Raw genomic sequence first — 12,588 nt, 5'->3', positions numbered from 1 at the left:
GTCCAACCCTATGCCGTAGCATGTCAAGGAATCCAACTACTATGACCTGTCTAGTAGTGATTATCAACTTGTTGTTTAATATTCTGGTTCAATCTCAGTTAGGACCTACACAGGTGAGGTCTGGCTTGTGCCGCCTAAGTGCCAGTGGTAGCTCCAGCATTCCCACTCTAGGAATGAGTCTATCCCTCCAGGCCCCGTAGGCTACTCGATACCGCACAAGCGAACATAAGTCGCGTAGCCTAACTCCGAAGTGCCGGCTTGTAGGGAGCGACTCGTACAAGCATGTGCGAATGAGCACAAATGGCAAGCAAGCATGATCTGTCTCAAGTACCCAATCATCATGTCTCTAACATGGTAACAGTCACTAGCAACCCAAAGGTTTAGTATTATGTCTCAATGTGAAGGTTTAACCGTTCAATAATTTCTATGTCGATGACCTTAGCTTTACGAAGTCCAAGTCTCAGGGTGAAGTTCCAACATTCACTATGTTTAGTGCCTCTTTATGACACTTAAACATTGCTATACTCTAAGCACACTTTGCATTCTATGCCTTTTTATGGCACTACCTTATTAGATTCACACATGTTCCAAGCCTAATGCCACTTTATGACACTAGCTTATCCTATCAATAATAGGTTAATACGTGCAACAGTCAACTTAGCATAGTTCTCATAATGCTACATGCATGCACTTTCCAATGCGACTACCCGCTTACATAACTCTCATAATATTAACATGCACATGCAAATCACTTATCATTCAAGTCTAATGTCCCATTATGACAATAAGTTTAATAAGTCCATATATATATACCAAACTTAATGCCCTTTTATAACATTTGCTTGCTAAATCCATATTTAGTCCAAAATGCAATACACTCATCAATTTCACTAATTGAAACGTGAACCACAATCAAGTATGAGAATGCTAACCGTAGGCCCCTAGCCCAACATGAAAACTCTCTACTACATAAAGGTCAAATATGTATTGTATATAACATGTGCATTTTAAGTATTCTAAAATTCTCAAATATTCTATCTAGTAAGAATATACATGCATTTTCACTTTACGATAAATAAAAACCATAATATGAGAATTTTATCTCATTTTGGTGCGGCCAAACCCAGCAAGTCTTCTTGAAATCCTTCGTTTCGCCGAAGCGAGATGCCCACAAGCCTCCTAGCTCCCTAAAGGTTAAACTAGAGGTGTCACCCAAACGAAACGAACAACAACAAGCTCAAAACAATAACAAACTCAAGATAGGGGCACAATCTTATCTAAGTGTAGAAAATCCCTTTCAAGCTCCAAATGGGAGCTAGATCCCTGCCAAACCAACCTAGGGGAAGGTTCTAAACCAATCGATTGAGCTCCAAAAGCCCTAGATCAAAAATTTCCAAAACAAACCCTAAATCCTCATTTCTAGGGTTTGTATACAAAAATCATGAAAATCATGATAGAAAGAAAAATAGTAAGCAACTAACCTCTCATGAAGCCTCAAACAAGGTTCAAAACCCACAAGGGTCGAAGATCACACCTCCAACAAGCTCAACTCCAAGCTCCCAAGCTTCTCCCAAGGTGGAAATGCACCAAGAGGGAAAAAGAGAGGGATTAAACCTTCAAAATTCAAGCAAAAAGGGAAGGAAATCAAAAGAGGAGAAGAGAAGGGCTCCCCACCTTGTCCTTCTGTGTTTCCCAGCTTAGGAGACCAGCAAAGAGGCGTGGGTGGTATTATAGAGATGCTACAATAGCAAAAACACCCCTGCAGTTCAAACTGCTCAAAATTGCCACTGCGTACCAGTACACGGGCTCGCGTACCGGTACACATCCCACGAAATAGCCAAACCCGAGCCTCAGGTTGGCTGAGAAGCAGCCAATGTTGATGGCTGTACTGGTATAGCCATCACCCTGTATCGGTACACAGACCACTGAAGGCTACCCGAGAGCTTAACCAAAAATCCGTTTTTTCGGGTTTTGGTGCTAAGCTTTAAATCTCACTTCTCAGGATACGAGCCATAGGTCGGAACACTGTCAACGACCCACCAGAAAGTCTGGAAAAACTCAGAACACATCCAATCACTCAAACCTCGCAATTTGCAAAAGTCCAGTGCATTACAAAAGTGTCCAAAGGAATTAATTGGACAAGTTCTATTTAACATTCCAGCAAGTTTGGAAGAGTTAAAAGTGAGTTCTAGAAGAGTCAGAAGGGTTTTAGCATTGCTCAGCGCGAAGAGAAGTCGAACAAGTGCAAAAACTGCATTCTGAACGTTTTGTACCGGTACAACACTAATGTTGTACCGGTACAATACAGCAGACCGAGGGGAGATAGCTCTCGGGTTTGAGAAAGGCAGGAAGTGTACCGGTACAAAATGGTTTGTACCGGTACAAATGCTGCGAACCCGAGAGGGCTGCTTTCGGGTTTGCCTCTGCGCGAAGGTGCACCGGTGACAGAGTCATGTGTACCGGTACATTTTGGTCTGGCAACAAAGATTTAGTCTACTGCAAATATAGGTTTTTGGGAGGGCTTGGTTGCTAATGTTACAACCTATAAATAACCCAACTCACCTCTTTCCCCCTGTTTACATAGCAACCTCACCCTCTCTCCCTCATTTCTCTCTTTCTCTCTCTAGTGACCATTCCCTAGAGCAAGGAGGGGAAGGATTGGAGGAGGTTCAAGGAAGGATTGGAGGTTTAGAAGGTCAAGGAGCTCTTTTACAAGGTGAACCTTGGGAGTGCTTTGGGCTAAGGTGAGTTTATGCAAGAACACTTCTAGGGTTTGGATTTATTCCCTTAATCATAGAGTTTTGATCTTCTTACAAAGCTAGAAGCTTCGTAGAGACCTTGAAAAACATGAAATCTATGGTTTCTTCAAAGTGCTCTAATGGTGAACTTCTAAGGTTAGTTCTAGATGCCCTAGGAATGGTTCAAATGAGTTAGAGATGGTATTAGAGAGCTTCCTAGATGATTCTAAGCTAGTATTTGCTTAGTTGCAAGATCAATCTAAGGAAAATCTATATATGGCATTATTAGGGCACCAAATTTGGGGCTTTTACTTTCGATCATTTTCGAGGCAAATTGATCTTGTGGAAACTTAATTAGGGATATTTTCGATGCGTTGGAGCGCTCGGTTTGACGAAACGAAAAGGTCTAAATAAAGATATTGACAAAAACGTCATTTTTGGTACAGATAGCCGCAGCACGCGGAATATGCGCCAAAAATTTTCAAGAATTGAACCGTAGCACCCTTATAACCATATAAGGTGGGTGGTGCATTCCGAAAACGTTAAATTTCCTTTTATGTCTAAAGTATCATTTTTTAGCATAAGTGTATATTGAGCATTGTGCATGATAGGGTTAATTGAGAGCTTTTATTTGCATGTTGTGAGTACAAATGCACGAGAAATGATTTTAAAAGAGTTGGAACTTGTGTAATCCTATTAAGAACCTAGTTGATGTAGATAACAAAAGTTACATGTGGACATAAATGTAGAGAGTGGCATTAAATAGTTTTGAATACTAGTGTTACGATAGTGACATTAATGGGACAAGAATGCTAGAGTTGAACACTCAGAGAACAAGTGTGGCATTAGTGGATGAGTACAAAGAACATGGTAGTATATATGACACTAGTGAAAGATAAAGAATGCAAATAAATAGAAATTGTGACATTGTGACATAGAAACCTTAAAGTTAAGGGTCACATGAGCATTGGTATCCTTAAAGATAAGGATTGATTATACTTGCCTATAGTCTTGGCTTGAGGAAGGTCGCTCCCTCTCGAGCAATGAGCTCCGGAGTTGTCATCACTGGGATGTGGAACCCCCAGAGGACAGTCCTAGCGGGAGGAAGCTTAGGGCCCGCAATTAGGGACTTGTGTTGGTAAGTTATGGAACCCGGCGGGAGGAGGCTTAGGGCCCGAGGGGTTAGCCACGAGATTGAACAGTGTAAAGCAAACTTGCATTCATCATGAGCATTTCATTGACCATATGATTGACTATATATTGTTCAGGCATATTAGCTGCATTTATTAGTTGGTTACTATCTATTCTTTCTTCTAGTATGCCTGATTTAGATCTAGTGGGAAAGTCGGCGAGGTCGGTTACCGAACCCACTGGGAACTTTGTTGTAGTTCTCACCCTACTATTTTCATAGAGCCGGGACCGAACGAGCCGGCAGATGATCGCGGTAAAGGTATCGCGCCATAGCTAGAGACCACCCAAGTTGGTTTCATATTTTGGTCTAGTTGCATACCCTATTACATCATCTTTTGTATTTTGATGACAATAGATGTTTTAATGGAAGAATATGAATGATGTAAAAGGAATTATATTTTAATGCAAAGAGATTTACTTTGGGTTATCATGTGATGTAAAGAGAAGAAATGATGCAAAGAATGTAATAAAACTTATAATTTGAATGCATGTATGTGATTTAAAGTTAATCATATTACTTGTATGATGTTTAGATAGTACTCTCATTTTGGCTATTACTTGCCCTCGTGTAAGTCATTATGTATGCTTCCTCATGTGCAAATTTTATAGTCTACTTGTACTTGTTGTTGAGCCTAGGGCGGACAGGGGAGGCTCTGTTCGTTCGGCGTCTATTCGACGTGCTCGAACCGGCCAAATAGGACCGGGCTCGAGGCGTGACAAGGAACGTGGCCAAAGAAACCTCCACGATTGGATTAACCCGATAACGACAAGTGGGATTATAAATAAAAAAAAACACGCATGTAAGATGAGTCCTTCACACGAGTAAGAGACCACATCAAATTTTATTTTATTTTTTCGTCATTTATAGTTTTCCTAGAAGTTAATTTTCATATAATTTTCTGTTAATTTTCTTTTCAAGAGCTTAGTTAAAAACGTAGTAGGGTAGTGTTCCTAAGAGTAGATTCGTCTCTGTAACAGCACTTATATTCCTATTTTCCTGATAAATACAAACCACTTTGCTCATTCAGCCGAGCTTGTATTTGGAACAATTGTGAATAGTCCCATAAGAACCGGATTGAACCGATCCCTTCTCAACCGAGTCATTGATCCGTAAGTGGAGCACTCAAGGGTCAACTCAGGAGTCGATTCACATCTCAAGGAAGAACTTGACTCGTCGTTGCCGCAACAACCATCTAACGAGATTGCGATCCAAGCCCGCTTCGTGGAAACGAGCCGTCGTTGAATCCTTCGATCTCTCTATTTCTTTTTGCAAATAATTCTAAACCCTAATTTCTTATTATCCTATTTCCTAATTCCATCCCTTTCTAAACCCTAACCCTAACTCTTTTTTCCACTATTCTAGAAGAGCTAAGATGCAATGAACGAAAGAAGTTAATGACTCGCCCCCCTGCATACGATGGATCCAACCTTGCAGAAACTCGAAGGTGTGATCTTTCCCTAACTAATCTCTTATTTGAGTTTTCGAATTTTCGGATTTATCATTTATTTATTTTTAGTTTAATTTCTTGGAATCGCACAATCCTTATTTTTAAGCAATTCTCAAAAATCCCTAAATCCCCTAAACTGTTCTACATCAGTATCCAAACAAGGCCTTAACTAAATCATAGAGATATACCAAACAAGATATTCATGCCCCCAAACATTGCCGAAAGGCTTTACTATCCATGATTTTAGGATAGCATATTTCAGCTATAATGTGATCTATTTTATTCTGAAAAATAAACTTAAAGACCGAATATAATACATAATTCTAAATATTTGATCATACTTCTCATTGTCCAATCATACAAACTTTTTTAGTAAATTTAGAGTACATATGGAACAAAATATTCATTACCCAAATAGGGTAATAAGGTGACTTATCATATTGAAAAAAAATTCAATAAAAAATGGAATATGTTATTACATTTTGGACGTGTGACCACATTTTCATTTACAAAATATTACAACTTCTTAATTGGAATAAAATATTTATGTATCCGTATCTAAATTATGTTATCCTATTATCCTATCAAATTATAGTTGTCAAGATCTTTCAAGAGGCAAAAATCAAACTTCTTACTTCTAATTATACCAGGAAATACATGTACAATAACAATAATCTATCTAGATATATTTATTCTGATTTCATTGTGTTGTAAGGAGCTATGAGGTAAGCCAAAATAAAATTTCTTATCTCATCGCTTGACGCCATGCTGCTGCCACTATCATCATCAGTGCCACCAATGTAATCATCTGAGCTGCCACTATTATCGTCGGCGCCACCATCATTATTAAAACTACCACCATCGTCATCGATGCCACTATTGTCGTTGGCACCACCATCATCATCTGCACTGCCACTATTGTCGTAGGCACCACTGTCATCATCAGCACTGCCACCATTGCTGGCGGCACCACCACCATCATTAACAATGCCACCACCATCGTCGACACTGCTTTCACCGCGGTCATCCTCACTGTAACTGGCCTGAGTCGGCCAGACGGGTAGCACAGGCAACAATACCTGCGGTATGGTAGACTCCGGGAAGGTAGATGCCCAAGTATGGAAGACCCCATATTGGAAGGTTGCTACTGGGGCAACCATGCAGGGGCTGAGAAAATGACGATAAAGAAAGATGAGGTATCATGGTGGAACATTGGGAAAAGAAAGACTTCACTGCATCGGGATGAGGGTGAGAATCCATAAACCGCAAGGGAATCTTCGAAGGCTGGCTTGCCACCCTTGAGGAGGGGCCCCTAATACAATGGGGAGAGAAAAGCCTCACCACATCTGAAAAGGGCAAGGGTCCACGAACCACCAAGGAATCTCCGAAGGCTGGCCGACCATCCTCGAAGGAGAGCTTCTTGGTAGTGGACTCTAGAAGCAGACGATTTCGACATCAGTGGCGGTGGGTTGAGGGGACGAGACGGTCCTCCATTGAAAGTTTTGTTGGGAAGTGCATTTTGGAGGTCGGCCACCAAGGTGGAGAGCGTTGGCGGCCCTCTATTAAAAGGTTCCAAGAAGCGCTTTTTGAAGTTCGGGCCCTACGGTGGAGGGCGACTTCGACGGGAGCCTTCCATTGAGATGTTCCCTGAAAAGCACTTCTTGAAGGTCCACTCCCACGGTGGAGGGTGTTGGCGGCGGGAACCCTCTATTGAGATGTTTCTCGAAAAGCACTTCTTGAAGATCGGCCGCCGCGGTGGAGGATGTCGGCGGTAGAAGGCAAGAGAGCTCTCCATTGGAAGGTTTCTCATGATGCTGGACGCCCACGATGGAAAACGTAACAGTAGGCGGTAGGAGAGGAGACTTCCGTTGAGAGGTTCGTCGGGAAGGGTTTCCTATGAACTGACGCCAGCGGTAAAATACATTGCAGTCGGCATCGGGGGCATTGGGAGACGAAAGGACAACTGTTGTTGAGACATGTGATGGGAAGGGCTTCTTGAGAGTGGATCCCCCACGTGTAGGGCATAGCATCGGTGGGGGAAGAAATGTTATTGCATGGGTTTTTAGGATGAAGAGAACCACAAGTCTCGCCGGAATCCGAACTCGCCATGAAATGGAGAACACGAATTCACCACAGTGGGTTTTGAGTGTTATTGTAAAAGGCTCGATGTTTTAGCCTCAGAAGATGCCACACTGGTTGATACCAAATATATAAAGCCCTATCAACTTTATCCTTTTGTAAAGAGATCCCTAAATTTTATCATCTTTTTATTTTTATAATTAGTGCATCCAAATTTTATCAAATATTTTAGGAATAATTACATACAGCTCCATGTAAACATATAGAATAACAGATATATCCCTACGAAGTTCAACTTTTTATTTTTATCCCTATAAAAATTAGTAAAAAAAAATGTTATTTAGCGACATTTGATTATTGCTACCTAAAGTTCAAAAATTGATACAAAAACTATTAGTGACATTAAGATTTTAATGGTTTTTATGCTCATGTTGGTGAATCTTCTATCGGTATTTAAATAGATTATCATTAATGTTAAATAATTAGTAACATTAAACTATTGTCACTATACATAACTATTACAAACATTATTTAAATACTTATATTTTTTAATCATTTGCAGTACTAATAAATATTGATAATTATTAATTAATTTGTAATATTATATAAATATTGGTATTCTATTGTTGATTCTAGCATTAGTAAATGCTGATAATTCTAAATTATTTTTAAAATATAAATATTATTTATATTATGCCTTTAAACATATAAAAATAATATAAATAGTAAACTATTATATAATAATTAAATTTTATCATAATATTTAAAAGCTATACAATTTTATTAAATAATATTTGATTTCAGTATTTTCATGTAATAAATAACATACATCATTCATAATAAAATAATATAAGTAATTTAATAAGCTCACCTCATGCCCAACTTATTTACAGCTCTAAACGTACAAGAGAATCATTAATACTGACCAAGCTTCAGTTTTTCTATTTTAAATTTATTTTCCAGGAAGATGAATCCTTTCATAATGTTTCTTTTTTCTGTTGGATCAATACGAACTCAACCAATCATGACATCTTGTACAAATTTACAGTGTCTTAAAAGATGCTCGTCTAATTTAAAAGCAATCACTACAATAAAGGTGCTGATAGGGATATATCAATGAGAGAATTTACATCGCTGAAAGTAAGAGGAGTATACAATTGAAAAAAAAAATTGAATTCCTACCTATGGTATAGATCCTTATGGATTTCCATGTCGCTTGTGCCTGAAATTTATTCTAGCATTCATTGCACTCATACTTCAAATTTCTATGCAATTTGTTGTGGTCCTCAAATGAATTGATGGATACATATCGTTTCCTACCTTTCCTTTGAGTCCGCAAGCAAAGCAGTATACCACTCGAGAGTCGTTATACAAGGGAATCAGTTTATCTTGCATTATCTAAATAAAGAAAAAATATATCAGATTAATAACGGATATTAAATCCATACCACAAAGAGAAAAGAATTATTTGATTACTATAACCTCTATGGCCATGTTTGGATATCAGATGATAACTTATTCCGTGAGAATTTTCAGACAACGTTGAAAGCTAGGACTTTGATATTTGCTCCTTGAGAGGTCTCAAAATCCATAATTTGGTAGGATAGTATATTTGGGGCCCTCATATTTACGTCTCGACCAGATATGCTTCTTCCTCGCGCTAGCCGGAAGCATCTTGCCGGCGGCGTGTAGTACACTAAACTTTTGCAAACAACAAAGTTCCAGTGTGAAAAATAGCATCTAATATTATTCAAATTATTTTGGTTGAGTTTGAGGAGCATTAGAGTATTTTTGGCGCAAAAATGACACAAAAACTAACTTCGATTTCTCTATTCTTTCTGCAGATAATTCTAAACCCTAATTTTCTATTACTCTATTTCCTAATTCCATCCTTTCTAAACCCTTACCCTAACTCTTTTTTTCACTATTCTAGAAGTTCTAACAAAGTGGCTAAGATCCAATGATCGAAAAAAGTTAAACTGACTTGCCCCCTGCATGCAATGGATCCGACCTTGTGGAAACTTGAAGGTGTGAATTTTCCCTAACTAATCTCTTATTTGAGTTTTCGAATTTTCGGATTTATCGTTTATTTATTTTTAGTTTGATTTCTTCGAATCGCCCGATCTGTATCTTTAAGCAATTCTCAAAAACCTCTAAACTCCCTAAATTGTCCTACATCAGCATCTAAACAAGGCCTTGAGTAAATCATAAAGACATACCAAACAAAATATTCATGCATCCAAACATTGCCGAAAGGTCTTGCTATCTATGATTTTAGGATAGCATATTTCAGCTATATTTATTTTGAAAAATTAAATTGAAGACCGAATATTTGATTATACTTCTCATCATCCAATTGTACAAATTTCTTCAATAAACTAAGAGGATATATGGAACAAAATATTCATGCATCCAAACAGGATCATAAGGTGACTTATCATATCCAAAAAATTTAGATAGAAAGTGGAATATATTAATACATTCTAGACGTCTGACCACATTTCTCATCTACACTATACTACAACTGCTTAATTAAATTAAATGACTGTTCGTAATGAGATATTTATGTATCTATATAAGGTCATACCTAAATTATGTTATCCTATTATCCTATCAAATTATAGATGTCGAGATCTTTCAAAGGGCAAAAATCAAACTTCTTACTTCTAATTATACCTGGAAATACACGTGTAATAACAATTATCTATCTAGATATACTTATTCTAATTTCATAGTGTTGTAAGGAGCTATGAGGTAAAAGGCCAAGATAAAATTTCTTACCTCGTTGTTTGATGTCGTGCTGCTACCACTATCATTCTTCGCGCCACCAACATAATCACTAGAACTGCCACTATCGTCGTCGGCGCAACCGCCATCGCCGTCGGCGCCGCCGCCATCATCAACAGCGCCACCGCCGTCGTTGACACTGCTCCCATCATGGCGGTCCTCACTGTAACTGGTATGAGTCGGCCAAACAGGCAGCGCAGGCAACAGCATAGGCGGTGTGGTAGACTTTGGCAGATTTGGAGATACCCTAGGGTGGAAGTCACTGCATTAGGGAGTGGCATCTGCTGCTGCTCGACAGACTATGCATTGGGGCTTTGAAGACGAAGATGAAGGAAAGGGGGGCATCTTGGTGGGACATTGGCAAGAGAGAGGTTTCGCTGTATCGGGAGGAGGGTGAGGACTTGTGAACCGCCAGGGAATCTCCGGAGGCTGGCCTGTCACCTTTGAGGAGGGGCCCTTGATATGGAGGGCAGCATCCACAGCGGTGTCGGTTGCTGCAGTAGGACAATGACGGGGTGGAGAGTCCATCTCCGAAGGTTGGCCGGCCACCCTTGGCGGTGGACTCTAGAAGCGGACAGTTTCGCCATCAGCGACGACAGATTGAGTGGAGAGACAGGCCTCTACTGAAAGTTTTGTCGGGGAGCACTTGGAGGTCGGCCGTCAAGGTGGAGCACTTCGGAGACCCTCAATTGAAAGGTTCTTGATGTTCGGCCCCCACGGTGGAGGCCGATGGTGCAGGACCTCTCCATTCAGTTCTCCAAAAAATGCTTCTTGAAGGTCGGCCCCCACGGTGGAGGCCAACGGCGGCGGGACCTCGCCATTCAGTTCCCCGGAAAGTGCTTCTTGAAGGTCGAACCCCACGGTGGAGGCCGACGACGGCGGGAGCCCTCCACTAAGATATTCCTCGGAACGTGCTTCCTCGCGACGATGGACTCCCACAGCGGAAGGCGTGAGGGTAGCCGGCGGGAGATGGAACCCTCGATTGAATGGTGTTAAAGCATAAAAAAAAAAGAGAGAGAAAATTTGAATCCAACTTTTGAATGGTAGAAAATTTAGGAACATGGTGCATAGGTTAATCTATGCACTAGGTGCATAGACTACTGAAAAAAAGGAAAAGAGAGAACGCTAATATCTCTCTTAGGCACATGGCTATTCCATATATACAAATTAGCAAATTAGTCCTTTGCCTTTATATATTTGTGAGGTGCTCCACTTCAATAAAAACATATAAATATTTTGCTTTGTAAAAAAATAAAATAAAATAAAGTAAAAAAATTAGTAAACACATGCGTATCTATATACATATTTTAAAAAAATATTAGTTTTTACTATTTTATTTTATTTACTTTTAAAATACTATAACTAAAGTAAAAAAAATAATATAAACAAATAAGAGGGGCTAATTTGCAATATCATCATATCCATGATCCCATAACCGTACAAAAGAGGCCAAAATATCTCAACTTCCCACACCTCCCACAACCCCACCATATGCACGTTCTTCAAAAAAAAAATCCCAAGTAGTTATAACTTGGCCCATAAATATCACCCACAAAAAAAACCTACTTTGGAACCTACTTTTGAATCTACTTTCTAACCTATTCTCAACAAAAAAAAACACACATCCTATTACCTATTCTCTCTTCACGAAAGAGAAGAAGAAAAATAGGTAATAATAACAATTTTTTTTCCTATTGATGCTTCATGACAAAGCTCTCTCTCTTTTATAAAAAAAAAAGTCTTCTCTCTCTTTTAAAAAAAACAAGTTCTCTCTCTCTTCTAAAAAAAAGTCCTCTCTCTCTATCATGGTTGCATGCCATAGCCTCAATTCTCATATTATCGTAATCGCATCATCTCGTGCGAGCAAGGCAAAGATGGTTGAGCTCAACACCGCCGTCAATGGAGTGCCCGAGTCCACCGCCCTCGACACCAACCTGCATGCTTTCCAACCCCATCTCTAATGCCGTTGCGCCTCAACTTACATGCCGTGACGGCCTTCACCCTCGACATTGCCGATGCATCAACTCTGTCGTAGCCGCGACCTCCAACTCTGTTGTGACCTCTATCTGCAACTCTGCTGCAACTCCAATGCAATCTTGAGACCGGTGTTGCACAACGCACCATGCCTACCAACTATTCGATGAAATGCCCAAGATGCATTTTTCAACGGCGAACCTAAGCTGCATATAGAGAGAGAAAGCGGTGCTCTTCTCTTTATAAAAAAAAATGTGTCATCAAAAGAGAGAGAGCAGTGCTCTTCTCTTTGTAAAAAAAAAAAAAAAATGTTACCAAAAGAGAGAGAGAAATTACTCCTCCAATTAGGAAAGAGGAGCTTTGTTACTAAA

The sequence above is a fragment of the Ananas comosus genome, linkage group 15, assembly GCF_001540865.1.
Source record: "Ananas comosus cultivar F153 linkage group 15, ASM154086v1, whole genome shotgun sequence".
NCBI lineage: Eukaryota > Viridiplantae > Streptophyta > Magnoliopsida > Poales > Bromeliaceae > Ananas > Ananas comosus.
Note: the sequence above shows the minus strand (reverse complement) of the source record.